This window comes from Chaetodon auriga, chromosome 10, assembly GCF_051107435.1.
Source record: "Chaetodon auriga isolate fChaAug3 chromosome 10, fChaAug3.hap1, whole genome shotgun sequence".
NCBI classification, from domain to species: domain Eukaryota; kingdom Metazoa; phylum Chordata; class Actinopteri; order Chaetodontiformes; family Chaetodontidae; genus Chaetodon; species Chaetodon auriga.
This window is the reverse complement of record NC_135083.1, coordinates 22,027,199-22,044,621: the sequence shown is the minus strand read 5'-3', so window position 1 is coordinate 22,044,621 and position 17,423 is coordinate 22,027,199. Positions and strand designations below refer to the sequence as shown.

The following is a 17,423-nucleotide window of genomic DNA, read 5'->3' as shown; positions in this document are numbered from 1 at the left end:
TTCTTCACCTTAGTACCACCCAACTATTGATTGGTGGAATAGTGTGAGGCTGACAGCAGGAATGAACGTTGTACATCCCACACGTTTGCACATGTGTGTCCTGGAACACACGTGTGAAACAACAAAACCGGGACCCACCCATAAGTGCTACTACTGGTTCTTGTCTACCTCTGTCTGACTTCTGGCTCATGAGTGCCACAGCATTTAGAGCCATCTGTCATACCAAACTGAAAAATAAAACAACTTGAAACAGTTAGAACTGCCAGCCATAATATAAACCTGCAATATCATCAAATCATCTGGGGACTCTGGTGTTTACTGATGAAGATATCGTTCAAAGAACATTTTCAAATTGGTCAAAATACTCTCAGAACCAGAGACTTCTAACTCTATACGCTTTCTTTTCCAAGAAAAAGCAACAAGGTTCATGGGAAATGGGGTTTCCTTTTTGAAGAGGCAGCCACTGGCTTCCTTTTTTTATCGTAATCCTAACAAGGTGTCAAGTTAATTTGACGACGGCATGCTGATGTGCAAAAAGACAACGTGCAGCAAGCTGCAAGAAATCACAGACATATGGAGAAATATACTTTTGTCAAGAAATAACATAAGACAGAAAACAAGTTGTTCATCTCTACAAATCTCTGTGTTCCAGCCAGTGTTAGTGCGGTGAACTTAAGTGGGATATCTAAACCTTTAATTTATGATCAGAGGGAATTTATTCTGCCTGTTTTCTCATGTAGCATTAAACTTCACCGGGTATGGAGCTCTGATGACAAACTGAGGTGCTGCACTGTATTCCTGCAGTATGTTACCAGTGAAATAGCCACTAAGTCACTCTTAAACAGCACCAAGAGCAGCAATTGCTCACTCCCTCTGTCTCTAGCTCTCCCACATGCACACAAACACACACTCGCTCTCCTCCGTATTTCTCTCCATGCAACATTTTTTTTCCCCCCGGTCCTGAGCATCAGCATGCAGAGAAAAACCCATCAGTAATCCCCTGCTGCTCAGCTCTGGAACTGCCTGGCTGCCCCATGGTAGTTATAGGTCAGTCACACACACATTCACACAAACATCTTCAAAAACACATACACGCACACACATCCGCAAGCACAAACGCACACACGTACACATCTACAAGCATGACAATGTTGTTAGTGTAGATCATGGTAGTATGGTGCATCTTTCTCTCTCGCACACACACACACACACACATACACAGCAGCAATCACACAGCAAAGTGTGTGACAGAGAAATGCCAGCCTTTATCGCGCCCTGCAGTTTAACCCCTTCTAATCCCTTCAGAGTGGCAGAGCTTTGTGGTCAATTCACACTCTTTCATGCTTTTTATTCTCTCCCTCTCTGTCGCCTCAAGAATAATCCCCACTGCAGCTGGGGCACAACATCAGACATGTGTGGAATAGACTCATCACACACAGTGACAGTGACACGGATATAACACACATACACGGATACACTGCGCAGTCACACGATACGGGTGGTAATGTGCTAATTCAATGTGAGTGTGAGGTGACTGATCTCTGCTGCATACAGCTTGTCTTTCTTTTCAGATTCTTCCAGTGACTTTTCCCATCAAGGCAAAGCTTTAAACCGCTCCAGGATTAATGTGGATACAAAATATTTTTCTCTTTTGTCAATTAAAGTTTAATACAGTTTGTTTTTTGATTTTTTTCCCAGTTAGAATAAACTAAAACCAGGAGAAGCAGCAAATCATCTCATCTGAGAAGCAGGAACCAGTGAATATTAGCCATTTTTGCTTGAAAAATAACCTAAACAATTAATCTTCTATCACAATAGCTGCCAATTCATTTTCTGGAAATCACCTACAATTGGTTGATCAACTCTTTCAACTTGATTAAATTTACTGTTAAGTGTTATTGAACTCTAAAATATCAAATCAGACACACAAGAATATGAGACAATATATTGTGTTCATATTTTGATGCCTTTCCAGTGTCAGTACCAGTGCTGGCCTCAAACATCCGGCACATGTGGAGCTCTCATAACGAGCCAAACACTGGCCACAGACACTGCAGTAACACTCAGCTAGATTGAGGGCAGCTGATGGTAAATTGTGATGCAGGTGTTTTAAGATAATAACAAACTAAAATATCACGTCAGCAGCCAGCAATGATGTGCGAGTCAAATATGAGAAAGATGTTTCAGTGTGATTATGTAGTGTCTGACACCCTCTGTGTAGACTAATCACTGTTCACAATGATAATACAGTAAAGTATATTTTGTTAATAAAAGACGGCAAAAGTTGTATTGTATTGTAGGCATACATCTGATTTGTACATGTTCTTTCTCCTACCACTTATTGTGTGAAACACGTGATTTTGTTCATTACAGTGGTGAAAATCAATGAATCGAGCACTTCACTGGCATATTCGTCAAGAGTTTTGATAATTAATCACAGGTTTCACCTTCTTAAATATGAGCATCTGCTGCTGCTAACTGTAGTATGTGTTCAATATCCATTTTTGGCACGTATCAAGATGTATTGACAAGCGAATACCTTTGGATTTTGGGCTGCTAATCGATCAGAACTTGAGGATGTCAGCTTAGGTTGTGATGGGTGCTTTTCACAATTAGACTAAATGATTAATAAATTAATCAGAAAAGCAGAAAACGGAAAATAACTTATAGTTTCAGGCATACGCAGGGGTTTTATGGAAAAAGAGACCAAAAAAGACTTGACTGAACCTTTGTCAAACCCGTGTCAAACACACACACACAGACACACAGGTGCAGGCATGCACGAAGTGTGTTGATAATATAGCTCCACAGAAGAAGAAGCATGGAGTTGAATTCCTCCAGGAGTACACAGGGAAGCCAGTCAACTACATCAGCACACAGTGGGAAAATGAAATGTTGTGTTCGACAGCCACATAAACTGTTCAGTTTCCTCGGTTTCACAAGAGGAAAGAATTTGAAATAGTGTGGAGAGGCGAGGCACGAAACACACACACACCCGCACACACATGCACATACACATAAATGCTCAAAAACAAACCCCATAGCTACATACAAAAACACGCTGACTCAAACGCGCGCACAAAATATTTCACACAACCAATTTCACAAAACCACATACATAAACACTCAAACACTCTCACCGCACACACACACTGCTAAGAACACACACGTGCAACCACACACACAAGCGCGGAGCGTGGAAGTGTATGTATGCAGCGAATGGCTCCATTTCTCTCATTAGGGAGAAGGAGCTGCCTGCAGCAAAGCCTCCTCTAGTCAGTCTGCTGAGATCTCTAAAACCAACAGTACTAGTCAGACAGAGAGAGAGAGAGAGAGAGAGAGAGAGAGGAATAAAACACTCATACACTGCACCTACACTGAAAAATTAGATGAAGAGACTGAATGGAAGAGAAAGGGGAATCAGAAGGAGAATGAAAGGGATGGTAGAAACATGGGGAGTTTCCTCAGTTTCACTGATTTGACTTTTCAACCATGAATGTTCAACCTGGAATTTAGTGCTCGGCCAAAACTGAAAACCAAAACTATGGTTTGAGATTGTGAATCAATAAAGAGTACAGCAAAAAAAAGTTAAGCAACATGACCAAAGAGGCAAAAAAACAGACTTTATAATGTCTTTGATATCTGTAGTACACAGACACTGGTAGCCTGATTTGAAAGCTAGTTTCTGTGTTTCCCTATCTAGCAATGCCGCTTGCACTGCTGTGGCTTCGTCCCTGCAAGTGACAAGACACGTAGCTTTACACTGAAACTGGGCACAATTATGTTGAAAAATGAGGGTTTTTTAAATGTCTTGGTAATGCAACTGTTGTTTCAACAGCTATGATGTTTCAATACGTAGCGGGCTGTTCAGGATCTCCTGAACGCATCTATCAAAAGGAAGGGCTGTAATTGAGACCATGTGAGTCAAGGCTGAGAAAAGTCAAAGTGTTACCAGTTTGAAGACTGAGTCGAGATCAAGCCTTGTTTGTATTGAGAGACAACTGTGATTTAACTTAAATCATTAGAGTCCGTTGTGTTCAGAAAGGTCTGACGTGATAGGAACAGGAAACAGAAACACAGAAATTTGTCATTGTCTGAAATCATGAAAAAAAGTGATTTTAGAAACAGGCTGGTAATGAAAGTCTGATATTTTTCCAGACACATGTGCATCAATCCAAATGTCTAAAATGACTGTGCTTGGTTGTTAAGTGGCAAAAACACAATGGAAACTAGACATTACCTCCATGTGTAAATGACGATGTAGAACAGTGTGTGTGACACGAAAGAATTTCTCTGTGGGGTACAGCAGGGCAACCTCTGCAGTCGGAAATAAGAGCAGCCAGTGACACTGCACAAGAAAAAAAAACAGACAAAACAACTGTACTCCACTGAGACCGAAGACCGAGACCAAGTCTGAATGAAAACACCCATGAGGCAAAGACAGTCCACGTTAATATAAACTAGACTCTGGGTTTATGGCCATGCTAGCAGCGAGGCTGCACAGGCACAGCAGTGCTTTGAACTAAATGTACGCTAACAAGCTAACATAAAGCAAAGAACTAGACAACTTGAAATTTTGATCTAATGATGGCGCTACATGAAAAGTTAAGGGATCACAAAAAGACATTCAAATTCATATTGAGAGGACTTGTACGTCTGTACCAAATTTCCTGGCAATCCACCCAAAAGTTGCTGAGATATTTCGGTGTGGAACAAAGTGGTGGACTGGCTGAGACCAACAGACCGATTCATAGACGAGTATGATTGAAAACACTCACGAGACAGAGACAAAAAACATCTTGAGATCGGACTCGATATCCGCAGCGCCAGCAAAAGCTGCCCAAAACATTCAGAGTACAATCCTTCACAAACAGAACAACATGATCACATGGGTTTCCAAGTCAGATGTGAGGAACAGTCGCTTGTTTACATCTGCCTGCAACTCTAATAGGTCCATAGAACAGTACTGTATCTCAGTGCAACATGATGTGCATCAACCTGGTCACAGTGCGTGGGCTTCCATACCATAGAAAATAATGGCCGAGGGTGTTTTCATGTCAACATACAGCACAGTGTGTGTTCCCCTGAACTGTGTGAAATCAGGCAGAATGTCAGCTGTGTCAGTATCTCTGGTCTGAATTGATGAAAAAGTGGACAAAAGCACATGCTGTTGTGATAAAAACATGATCTTAAATAACTTACATTTAAATACACAGAAATCTTTTAGTTTTTATCATGAGAATCCTGAAGGACGATGAGAGAGAGAGAAAGTGAGGCAGAGACGAAATAAAGTGACAGGGAAAGAATAACACACCACATAATAGCACACAATAGCTAAGCTGTGGAGGAAGAGAGAGAAATAGAGATAGGCACAAAAACAGAAAAAAATAGACAGCCCCATTAGGCAGAGGTTACTGAGTAAATTCATCTCACTAGACAAAAGCTTCTCCCATGGTTGTGTCACTGCTGCTTCCACCAAAACTCAACACTCTCTCTCCAATTTTGGTCCATTTGCAACCCCCCGCGTCTGTTAAAAGCCAAATTGCCCGTCTGCATTGCCTTAAAATGGTTTCCCATGCATCACCACCCTATAAAGGTAGCGATACGCGGGGCAATTTCAACGGCCCGAGCACTGCCGCTTTCAAACAGGAAACCTCAAGGTGCCTTAAATGGATTTCAACATGTTTTTGACCCTGTGGTTTACTTTGTTGTGGGGGAGTGGAAGCATTTACTATCAACACTACACCGTTTCTGTGACTCATCAGCCATATCCTTCTTTCAGACAGAACGCAGGGGAATTTAAAGCTGGCAGGATCGCATGCGAAAACAAAAGGAGGAAGGGAAACAGGGCTGATTTGGCAGAACCTCACTCGAGGAGGCTTAAAGTGAGCAGAGAAAGTTCATTTCTCAACCTGAGCAAGAAGTTCATCTGTCACAACAAAGCGAAAGCCAGTTACCTTCAAGCAGGAGTCAGACGCTTGTACGCTGTACTTCTTCCTCTTACAATTTAGAGCAAGATGAATGTCCAGTGGAGGTGTTGGACTACTAGCACTGGTGCCTGCACCTGAAGCACGGCTCCACAGGGAGACGTTACCCGTGCCGCTGCCCAATTTGGTGCAAAATCAATTAAAGAATCAAAATCCAAACCAATCAAACTTTTTAAGTGCTTGCTTATGGGATTATGTAAGGATGCAAAAATACCTGCTGGGGTGTCCTTGAGCAAAACGCTGAACCTGGAAGCTGCACTCCTCATGATGAGAGCCAAGAGACACATGAGAGGACACATCACATATGGCTCTCTGATCCCGTTTCTCAAAGACATCCTCTGGCAGAAACATTAGGCCGACCCTGCCTCACACGTGCAGGTTTGTGTGGGACTAAGCACTCAACAAAATGAGATGAGCCCCTGTGTGTGTGTGTGTGTGTGTGTGTGTTTGTGTGTATGTGTGATGATGGGGGCAGTTTCATTGTGCTCACTGACTCAGCATCTCACCACTGACTGTCATTCCTGTCATTTCACCGCAGTTTCCTCACAGCAGGGCCAAGTGGGACCTGCCAGGATCCCTCTTAAAATGTTTAAAACACAAGATCGATGGCACTGTCTGTTTACCTTATATGCTTCCCCAGCTGGCAAATTGTTTCTTTTGGCAGCACAATGAAATACTAATCATACAGATGTTTTTTGTTTCTTCTGGTCTGTGTCTTTTTTTCCTTTCTTTCTTTTTTGTTTTTTTTTGACTGGACTCCTGGAGAGCTTGGTTTTGTCCCACAGTGTGGGGAATGACTGAACTCTGGATTGTTATATTTTTCACAGCAGGAGAAACCAAACAGTTGAGTAAGCCAGAGCTCTGTATTGTACAATATAATCCTTTATCTAAACTTGAAAATGAAAGTGAAGTTACACTTAAAGAACAGAATATGCTTCACACTGTTTCTTGGGAACTTCTCTCAAACAACAAACAACAATTCTTTTAACCAGTAGTCACTGAAAATCCCACTGTTGAACAAAAACACGTGATTTGCATTTAAGACAAGCTGCTGCACATATTGGCAAAAAATGTGTAGTATGGGGTCCTTATAACATTGGAAATCACTGAGTCCCCAGTCATGAAAACACCATAGCATTTCTGTCTCTGTAAGTCTGCTCCAAACTCAACTGCTGCAACCGATCAATGCAGACAAAATTCTGTGGGATATGCTACAAATTTTATAGATAATCATTAGAGATATTTCGAGCCAACCTTAAGGAGCGTGTCCTCAGCCAAAGATCATTAGCGAGGGAAGAGACTCCACTGCACATTCACATTTTATTAACCCAACCTCTCCCCTGAGCATCCCGCACCCTACAGGGCTGAAGTGAAAACTCCACCTGCTGCCGTACGGTGAATCAACAAAATACTGTCAGGAGGAAAATCATGACCTTTGGACTGATTCTGACTATACAGACTACGGTCTAAGCCGAGTCATCGAAAAATCAGCAGAACACAGCAAAGCTCTGTTTTCATCTCTCCACGTCTCCTTTCACATCTTTCTTTTTAACTTTCTCTCCCCATTTCTTGAAATTCCTAATCACTTTCTCAAAGACCACAATTTCAAAATGCGCAACCTCAACCTCAGTGCCTCTGTTTCCATCCATGCCATCCTCCTCCTCTGAGTCCTCTCATCTGAGTCACCTTGGCTGGAACACCGTCACTCTCTCTTTGCCTCACTGCTTCCAGCTCCGTTTCTTCCTCTCTCATTTTCTTCATGACATTATTCTCTTGGTGTTCTGGTGCTTTCTCTTGTGTTTGTTTTTTTCTTCCTTCCCTTATATTCTTCTCTACATAGGCTAGGGCAAAAACATCCCTAACTAGGTTTCCATGTATTTCAAGAGTTTGTTTGATTTGATTATATGGTGGGTTAATATATAGCTGCATATATTTGTTCATCTTCAGACAGCATGATGTATGGCTAACATTAGACTACACTAAAGAACAAAAACACTTTGCCTGCTAGTTTCTGAAAGAGTCTCCATTGTCTTGACAATATTTCCTGATCTTCTCTACTTTTGCTCGGGAAGCTCATTTTACTGGTTTTAATTTACATTTTCACCTTTTACCTGAAAACTACCTGAAAGTTGGATATGAATCCGTCATTATGTTCCCATTTGACCTCCTCATCCCTCCAATTTCTTCAGCCTCTTTATCATTATCCCTCTTCATCCCTTTCTCTCTATCAGTTTTCCTTCTTTGTGACTCCCTCTCCTCCACATGTCTCAGTCAAGTAAGACGCTTTCATAGTTGTGCATCTTGACAGCCTGCAACACAAAAGTCGTTCCCATCCCTGCATACCTGCAACAGATTACCTCTCTATGCTAACACACAAGGCGTAAGCCAGGTTAACTTGAAAAGAAAAATGCAAACTACTTCATAAGCACCACTGTGCTCCACGAGGAGAAAGCCGGACTCGCCGGTGTTGGATCTTTGGCTTCTCTTGTCCCTTTGGTGTCATTTGGTGCAAACCAACAGACATCAGCTTGGTTGTTGAAGATAAGCCTGCAGTGTGCACGTGTGAATTCTGAGTACTGACTTCCAAGCATTCTGCTTCCTCTCTGAGAGGCTGCAAAAGAGTATACTTTCACCTCAAAGTGCTTTACATGGGCTCGCCTGGGGGAGAATTCCAGATGAACAAGAGTTCAAACCTATCCCTCTCAGAAACCAGCTCAATGCAGTATTTTTTATGTTTGTTTGTTTGTTTGTTTCTGCTTGAATCATGGTAGAACCCTTTCTCATGCCATAAGGCCTATTTGAGAATTGTTAGCAAAAGGCAGCAGCTGGCATTTTTCTTCAAATTAAGCTGTCCACATTCCCCTTTACCCCCTTTTTGCATTTCCTCCTCATGGCTTGGGGAAAGTCTGACCACCACTACAGATAACAGAAGACAGCACTCTAACTTTGACCTTGGCACAGCGTTACACAAGGAGAGAAGGAGCGTAAAGGGAGGATGTCCGAGTGCCTGTCTGTGCATGTGAGAAATACAGGGACGTGCTGATTGGACTCGTGTCGAAGAAGCACAGGAAACACAGACAAGTTCAGCAATGTGGGCTTGTTCGGCTACACACACGCTCACACACACACACACACGCACTATTCTGCTGCCTCAACTGTTCAGACAGCACAGAACATAAGGCAGAAATTGGTCATTTGGGACAACAAACACAAGCTGTATGGTCTGCAGCAGCAGAGGAAAATGGGTTGCTGAAATTCTTTTAATTGCTGACAAAACAACGGCAGAATTATCCTTGTTCACACTAGGATAGGAAATAACACCCCCACCCACCCACACGCCAATCATCTCACTTGAAGATACCGAACACGGATGCTAACAACAATCAAAAAGCTCCTCGCAAGTCCTATTTTGAACCTGGGAAGCGAGTGTTTGCAATCAGGCGGTGTGTAAAAGTGGCTGCCACCTCCGTCTTGCGGTTACCTGTCACATCTGTGCAGCGTCGGAACGTCTCTTCCCCTTACAAGAGAAACTATTTCAATCTGCCTGCCCCGTTTGATCTGCCTTGGCCTTTCACGGCAGAGGCTGCATCAAAAAGATGTCGGGTACTTAAAAGCTCCACCGCTTCATCTCTCTCTCCACATCTCTCTCTTTTGCTCTCATCCACTTTTTTTTTCCAATCTCGTCCTCTGTCTATTTTGTTCAGACAGAAATTGGGAGTTGCAAACACTTTGTCACTGGCTCATCAGGAAAAGAAGCAAAAACAAGACAAGCTGGCTCATCTGCTATCATGTAACCTATACTCTTGCTGGAGTCAACGCAACATAAGAGTATGAAATCCTGTTATTGAAGGCACTGACGGGATTACATTTCGCTCTGATTGTACCTTATATGATGACAAATAAACTTGATTGATTGATTGACTGAAGATTGGACAGGCGATGCTTGATACTGTCTGTTAAACACAGACTACATGACGTGAAGGGGCTCCATATTAAATACAGATGTTGGATGTTCCTCTATTCATAAAACATGAAGCTCTGGCTCAAGTTCAACAGGGAACCTTTTTTTTCCTCACGTTTTTCTCTTGTTCCTTGACTGCTGAACTCCTCTCCATCACTTCCACTTTCCGTCCTGTCACAGTTCGTCTCATTCACACATTCTGACATGATCCAGTCTCGTCTTTCTGCCCACATTCCTTGAGCTGATTGGTTGTCGGATGCTGCTCTTTAAATGTCATTGCGGCATCCTGACTTTCAGACCTGCTACTGAGCAACCCACCGCTTCCCCCATCACCAGCATGCTCTTCAGATTGCCCTGGCATATTCACCTGAGAGGTTTTCACCTGCTGGCTTTACTCCACACCACCAGCAGCTACACTCTCAGGGAGTCCTGTCCCATCTGCATTTAATGAGGGTGCTTTCTGAAAGGTGGACTGTTGCTATTCCAGTAAATGTTGGTATCATTTTAAAATGATCTCTCCATTCTGAAATGACTGACAGAGACAAGCTGTAGCCAGTAGATGGAGAGGAGAGCCTCTCAACACATGATGCCTTTTGGTTATAATAGAGAACGTAACCTAGTGGTAATGTCTCACTGATAAACCTTACTTGGTGCTTACATATCACATCTGTCAAATTTTCATTTCAAGTAGTGGCTCTTTTATGTGATCTACATGCCGGTCTGAGCTGATCAGATAAATTGCCATCCAGAAGCAGTTAAAACATCTTGTTGTAGGTGGGATTCAAACTGGTATTTTGCCATGTAATAGCAGCTTACTTGGCAGTCTAGTCATCAACAGCTCAATAGGCGAGAGCATGGCTCTAACACTGCTGGATCAGTGCTTCGGCTCCCGCTGGGGCCGCCGATACAGCATTTAAATGTAGACTCTAAAGGCACTCGGAATGAAAACCCTCAGCTAAATGCCATTTTCATTACATCCTACGGACATGTTATGATAACACACCTTTCCTCTGGGTGTTTCACAAACAGACTGACTTAAAACTGTTTTATCAATCTGCTTTATTGTCACTCTATTGCCATTTCTCCTCCTTGGTTTATTTATTACAGGCATTTGAGGTATGAGGCAGCTCGATGCAGACGGACCGCGGGGTGCATTGTTGATCGTCTGTAGCTCTCAGCTCAACTGGGGTCTGAGCCACTGAGGGCTGAGAGCACTGACACACCCCCACCCCCACACCCACCTGGACACCCCCGACACACACACACATACACACCCTGTGGCGGTTGGCATTTTCACCGAAACACAACAGTTTTCCTGCAAGGCAAGGTGGTGAGCCCACAGAGTCCATTCTCACTTAAAATAGGGCTCATAAAACTCACTGTCACGGAAGCTCCAGGAGGAACAGACTTCAGCCAGCAGTAAGGAAGTTGCTTCCATTAACACAGAATGAGGCTGTTCATCTAAATATTGCTTTATAAAAATTAACTGTGTAGGTAATTTTTCATCAATTACTCTTGACTGGATAGAGTAGTTTCAATAGTGACAGCAAAGCTTTGGAACATTGTAAAACTGCCATAAAATGCCAAACTACCTACTGTACCTCCAGCCACAGTATGATACCACATCAGTTATCACTGCTGGGTACCGCAAACACACTTCAGTTCCTTTATAAATATTACATGCAGTCAAATTCATTGGAGATTTTTTTTAAAAAACTGCAACAAAGTATGATGTGGCTGTTTTAAATATGCAATTAAGCAGCACAGATGCTGGTGTCACATGGGAAGTGTTATCCTAGAATTTCTTTTAAATATGACTGAACGCTGGTTACAGCACCCACAGAAGTATACATAGAAAGGTGGATACATAGAGAGCAGGAAGAAAGGATGATCTCGTCTAAGAACAAATTAATAATAAAAGACTCCAAGAATAAACTAGGTAATTAGGTTACAGGCAGCTCAAAGCATATGCGGTGCCGCTGTCGCCGGAGTCTGATTCTGACTCATTTCAGGCTAAAACCTCTGTAAACAGTGTGTGTCAGCGGGTGTAACAGGAACTAATATGTTCCACAGTCATTATGTCACTGGAGCCATGCATGCAGTCACTTTGGATGTCATGCCTCAGCCCCAAAGTGGAGGTGATGCTCAGGCTTTCTGCCTTATCAACGCGTCCCAGCACAGGCACAGCATGACACACACGCACACTTAAGAGAGAGGGGGAGATGTCTTTCTTCCCCATACATCTCTTTGCATCTCCTCCACAACTCCCACATCGTCTCTCTCTCTCACACACGCACATCCTCACAAGTTCACCCTGGAGAGAGATGAGAAGGGAGAGAGTAGGAGATGAGAGGAGATTCAGAACATGCAAAGAGAAGACTCTCTCTCCTCTCTCTCTGTCTCGCTCTCTCTCTCTCACACACACACACACACACACACACACACACACACACACACACAACTTAGAGGGTTTTTTTCTGTGCTTGGCAGCCAAACTGGTGGCTTGGCGCCCGTAGTCTCTCAAAATCAGTCCGTCTGCCTCACCTACGCATTTCAAGTCAAAAATTCATAAGGTGACACAAAACTGTCAGAGCATGTTGATGCGACTCCAAAATGATGATGCTGTTTTGTTTGTGTGTGTGTGTGTGTGTGTGTGTGGGTGTGTGTGTGGGTGGGTGGGTAGGTGGGTGGGTGAGGGGCACACACATCCCTAACCAAAAACACACACTCAAGCCTTCAGACTCACAGGTCAAACACTAGGCTCACTTACACACACTTAGAAGCACAAATAGGCACAGTGCTCCACACATGTACAACTTGCACGCGCACACGCACACACTGCATGTGTACACTCATACATGCTCACATGCACAGTGAACGCAAAGAGTGTTTTCAAGTTCAATTCGTGTCTTGAGCGCAGGTGCAAACATGTTCATATTTATGCCACTAAACTCCAATTATATTCTTACAGGGGCTTGTGTGCCTGTGGCGCGCTCAGCAGAGGGCTTACAGCGACCATAAGACACCAGCTAGTTTAACTGCCTCACTATAACATTGCGACAACATTCCTATAATACCCCTGCGATCTGAAATGTACCATAAAACATTAAAGCTCAAGCATGTGGGAGATAAAAAACACCCCCGTGGAGCTCAAACACTCACACCCTATTCATGCTGCCACTTTGCATCCAAAATCCGCAGTTCGCTGCCAGTGAGGTACGGCAATCCTTCACCTTCAACAACTTGACAAATTCCACCCGAAAAAAAAGGGTACAGTCATTTCGGATGCAGTTCATCCGCAACCGCGGCGTGCGTCTGGCTGCTTCCCCCTGTGTGCGCAAAGCAAGCCATGCGATGTTTCGAAGCGCAAAGATGAATCAACAGAGAGCCCGATTTCTCCCGCTGCGCAAGCTGGTCCATGTGTGCAGACGAAGACGGGAGAGAGACATTGGCGAAAGGTATGAAGGAGGACACGGAGAGGAGAGGGGAAGGGAAGGGTCGGAGGGAAGGATAGGGAATGTCACCAATATTTCGGATGTAGAAAAAAGCTCCAAGACAAGTGGGGAGATGATGAACAACCGAAAAAAGTTTGGCTGTACTTACTGATCAAACCGGCCTTTGCGTTCGTCCTGCTTGGCATGGTTTTTAGGATGTCAGAGTTGCAACAGAAGACATTCCCATTCCCGGCGGGCTTGTCAGGCAGCAGCAGCAGCAGCAGCACCGGTTCCAAAGCTCAGCTCTGCGGTTCCGTGCGCACAGGAGAGCAGCGCTCAGCATGAATGAGAGGAGAGCTGCGGTTTGACTCCGGCATCCCCTGGAAGAGAGAGAGAGAGAGAGAGAGAGAGAGAGAGAGAGAGAGAGAGAGAGAGAGAGAGAGAGAGGGAGAGAGAGAGAGAGAGAGTGGTTAGTTAGAGAGGGGTTAGTGACGTGAGTGCGCCCCCTGGCTGCCTAACTGCGTTACAGCGGAATACCAAACGCACATCTCCATGGAGCGCATAGGTGGCAGCATTGGACCCGGTAGAGGCTGCGGTACCGTGTGCTCTCATGCTCCTTGTCGTCTGATTGAGGCTCATAAACGACACGATAAAGGTTCCTTTACTGCAATCAGATTCTTTGATATATTCCTGATAAAAGGCTGATCCTGCTCAGCTTGATTGATTGCTCATGTCATCTTATAATACATGCAGAGTGGCACTGCTCTGTTTACATGGCTCCCTGCTGCTCACAGTGTGTGTGTGTGTGTGTGTGTGTGTGTGTGTGTGTGTGTGTGTGTGTCTTTCATGTATCTCATTTTGTTGTCAAGTTTCTTTCATGTCAGTGTATGCATGTATGTAAAAATGTGCATGTGTTAGCTGCATGAGTGCATATCTGTAGTGCGTGTGTGCCTGGGTGTTTGTGTCCACGGGTATTACTATCTTTGTGGGGACATAGGTTAAGTCCCATAAATCATAAATAAATCATCATAAGACTTGTGTTAAGGGTAGGGTTAGGTAAGTAGTGGTTATGGTCATTGTTAGGGTAAGACTCCAGGAAATTAGTCAATGTAATGTCCCCGAAAGTGATGGAAACACAAGTACGTGTGTGTGTGTGTGTATGTGTGTGTGTCCGTGTGTGTGTGTGTTTGTGTGTATGTGTGTATATTCAATAGCATTCACTGCTGAAGGTCAGCTCCCTTGAAACTTGACAAATCATGTCTATTGGCTGTGTTGGCCTTGTTACTTCACCAAAGACCACAGCCTGCTGGCTCTGTGCAGATTTTCACTCTGAAACATCATCGACAACTTTTTCTATTCAGATAAAACAGCTGCCTGAATACTTCAATACTAAAATTTCAAAAAACTGTAACATTGAATTAACTTGCTGTTTCAAAGGTAGATTCTGAACGGACACTGTCGCATTTATCAAACCTCAGTCACGGCTCCCCAGACTCTGGTGATGATGATGTTGTGACCCTTGTATGGTTTCTAACCTCTCTGTGTTCATTGTTTTGGATTTACAGCACATTTACTGTACGGCTTCAGTCTCACTGCTTGCATCGGCGCTGGTTCCAGGCGCAGCAGGTGGCAGATTTCAGTGAAAAAAAAAAAAAAAAAAAATGCTTACATAAATCCTCTACATGCTGCCTAGCCAGTACCAAAGAGCAGGCAGTTAGCGTTTAGCAACAAAGTGGAGCATTTAGTTGCTAAATGGCCAAATATTTTTCCCAGGAATTTGTGGAGAGCTAAAAAGGAGAGTGAGTATTGGATCTACAATTGTCAGGTGGCCAGAAACAGGACTCCTACTGGATGTGTCGGTAGATCTGTTTGCTTGCACGTTATCCATAGTAACTATTGACTTTGTTCAGTAATCTGGATTTAATATTGGTTCTGCATGTTTTCAGTCAACTACAAATCAACATGCACCTGACATTAATGTAAACCATTTACCTTTTTAAATATCACGACTTTTCAGGAAGATTTAAGCCACTCCAGGCAGCCTTTGGAAATGCTGTTGAAAGAAGAGGCTGTTTAGAAAACTCTCCTTTTGAGCACATTCAAGGAAGATTCGAGAGTCGGCTGCTGCACAGCAACATTTTAATGCGAGTAGCAACTAATTTCGTCTCGTCCTTTCGCCACAGCCATGTCTGCTTGCCTGCGCCTTTGATTAAAGTCTGTAATGCTTTTTGGCAGCTGATAGGCCTTTTTAAAGGAAGATATTTTGTCACAGTAGGAAATGCACAGGTGCAAATGATAAAAATTTATGATGGCTGAATTCCATTAAGCTGCAGCGGTTTCATGGTCCTGGTATTGTGCATTCTGGCTCACTGTCACACTTGAAAGAATGAAGCCACAATGAATGTTATTTGTGACATCTGTGCTTATCCTACTACAATGAGTCCCAATACAGTGACTGTTAGGAGAAGGCTTATTGTCAGTGTTCATATGTCAGACCATTCTTAATTGCATTATCAAGGAGATTTCTGAAAATGTCCCTTGCCTGCAGCTGTAGTAATAATGATGATAATGGGACATTGCCACAAAAAAGGAGACAAATTGTTCAAATTAAGAATTACAACCGTTTGCAAGTAAATTTTTATGGTCTGCAGAACTGAACTAAAATTAACCAATGACTTGAAGATAGAAAAACAATGTTTGAAGATGGTACACATTGGAAAGTGGTTGTCAGAAATGTAAAATATTATATAATGCTGTATTAAGTGATGAGAGAAAACGCACAACTTCTGGCTGCATTATTATTCAGTTATTGTGCTGGAGTGGTGTAAGTAAAATTTTCCCATCATGACTTCCACCACAACCCTTTAAACACAAAGATGGATTTGAGGAGCACACACAAGTGAATTTGTACCATGAAGGAAAATGCATTGCTGGTGTGTGTTCCTCATTTCCATTCATCTGCAAAAATGTGTGTAGTTTTTCTTCATCCTGGGCCCCTGCTACGACCTTTGTGGTCCCCTTGTGCATATTAAATGTTGATATTCCTGCCCATATTAGTGATGACTAGGGAGTTTTCATATAGGGCAATGAGGTGTCAGGTTCCTCCTCTCCACACTGAGGCAGAGGATGTGGTTACACAGATGATATTCTGCTGCTCAGATTACTGTATATGTGCACGTGCATGTGCATGCGTGTGTTTGTGTGAACATCCTAACATCCGCTAACTCCCATGGTCTTACGTGGCTCAGTGTGGCACCGCCGGTCGCAGAGTTCACGCCTCATCCGAAAAACCTCTGACTCATCCACATCTGCCCTGTTCTGCTTGTACAGCTGGAACCTTTATCAATTAGAATCTGCAATATATTAAATGTTTAGTTGCAGACCTGCGCTTTTGGTGTTTGAAAAGCCGAGGATTCAGTTGGAAGTTAAAATTGCCTGATTGGTTGCAGAGGATTTACCACTTATTTAGGCTACAGTGAATCATAGACTCATTTGTTGTGATTTCTGAAAAAAAACTGATGAATGTCTGTATTGTCTTATCATGATCATTGACTGTCAGGTACGCTACGTCTATATATTTACAGTTACATGACTGAATAACAGTGAAAGTTGAATTAACATTGCTGAAAATGTCAGGCAACACCTCCAACTTCTCTCTGAAACTGACACCAGCAGACAGACAGCAGAGCAGGAAGTACAGCTTCTTCCAGTAAACACCTGCTAGCCTTCAGGGCACAATGGCAAAAAAGGAAAGCATTATGTACCATACCTTGGGGACATTTTATAAAAAAAGAAATCGTACCAATGAAGTGGTAAGAACAGTTATTTCATATGCTTCAGTTTAAAGTTGCTTTTAGCTTCTTTTTTTTTTTTTTTTTTTTAATCTATATTACATTTCCATTGTGTTTCTGTCTATCTGACAAATATAAGTCCAATATTCACTCTATTCATCTCTGTTTTGGTCTCCAACAACACCTGAGGAAAATACAGTCGCTCCACCCTGCTCAGGAGCAGCTTTTTTGTCCCGTTTTTTCACTGAAA

At 43.1% G+C, this 17,423-nt stretch overlaps 1 protein-coding gene across 2 annotated transcripts in view; it reads right to left on the bottom strand.

Annotated features, from left to right (window-relative positions):
• Positions 1–13,729, bottom strand: part of LOC143326616 (plexin-A1-like) — a 249,698-nt gene extending 235,969 nt beyond the window's left edge. For both annotated transcript variants that reach the window (XM_076740331.1, XM_076740332.1), the window contains exon 1: positions 13,552–13,729. The gene's annotated coding sequence lies outside the window, so the exon portion shown is untranslated. The remainder of the gene's footprint in view (positions 1–13,551) is intronic.
• Between the last annotated feature and the right edge of the window lie 3,694 nt (positions 13,730–17,423).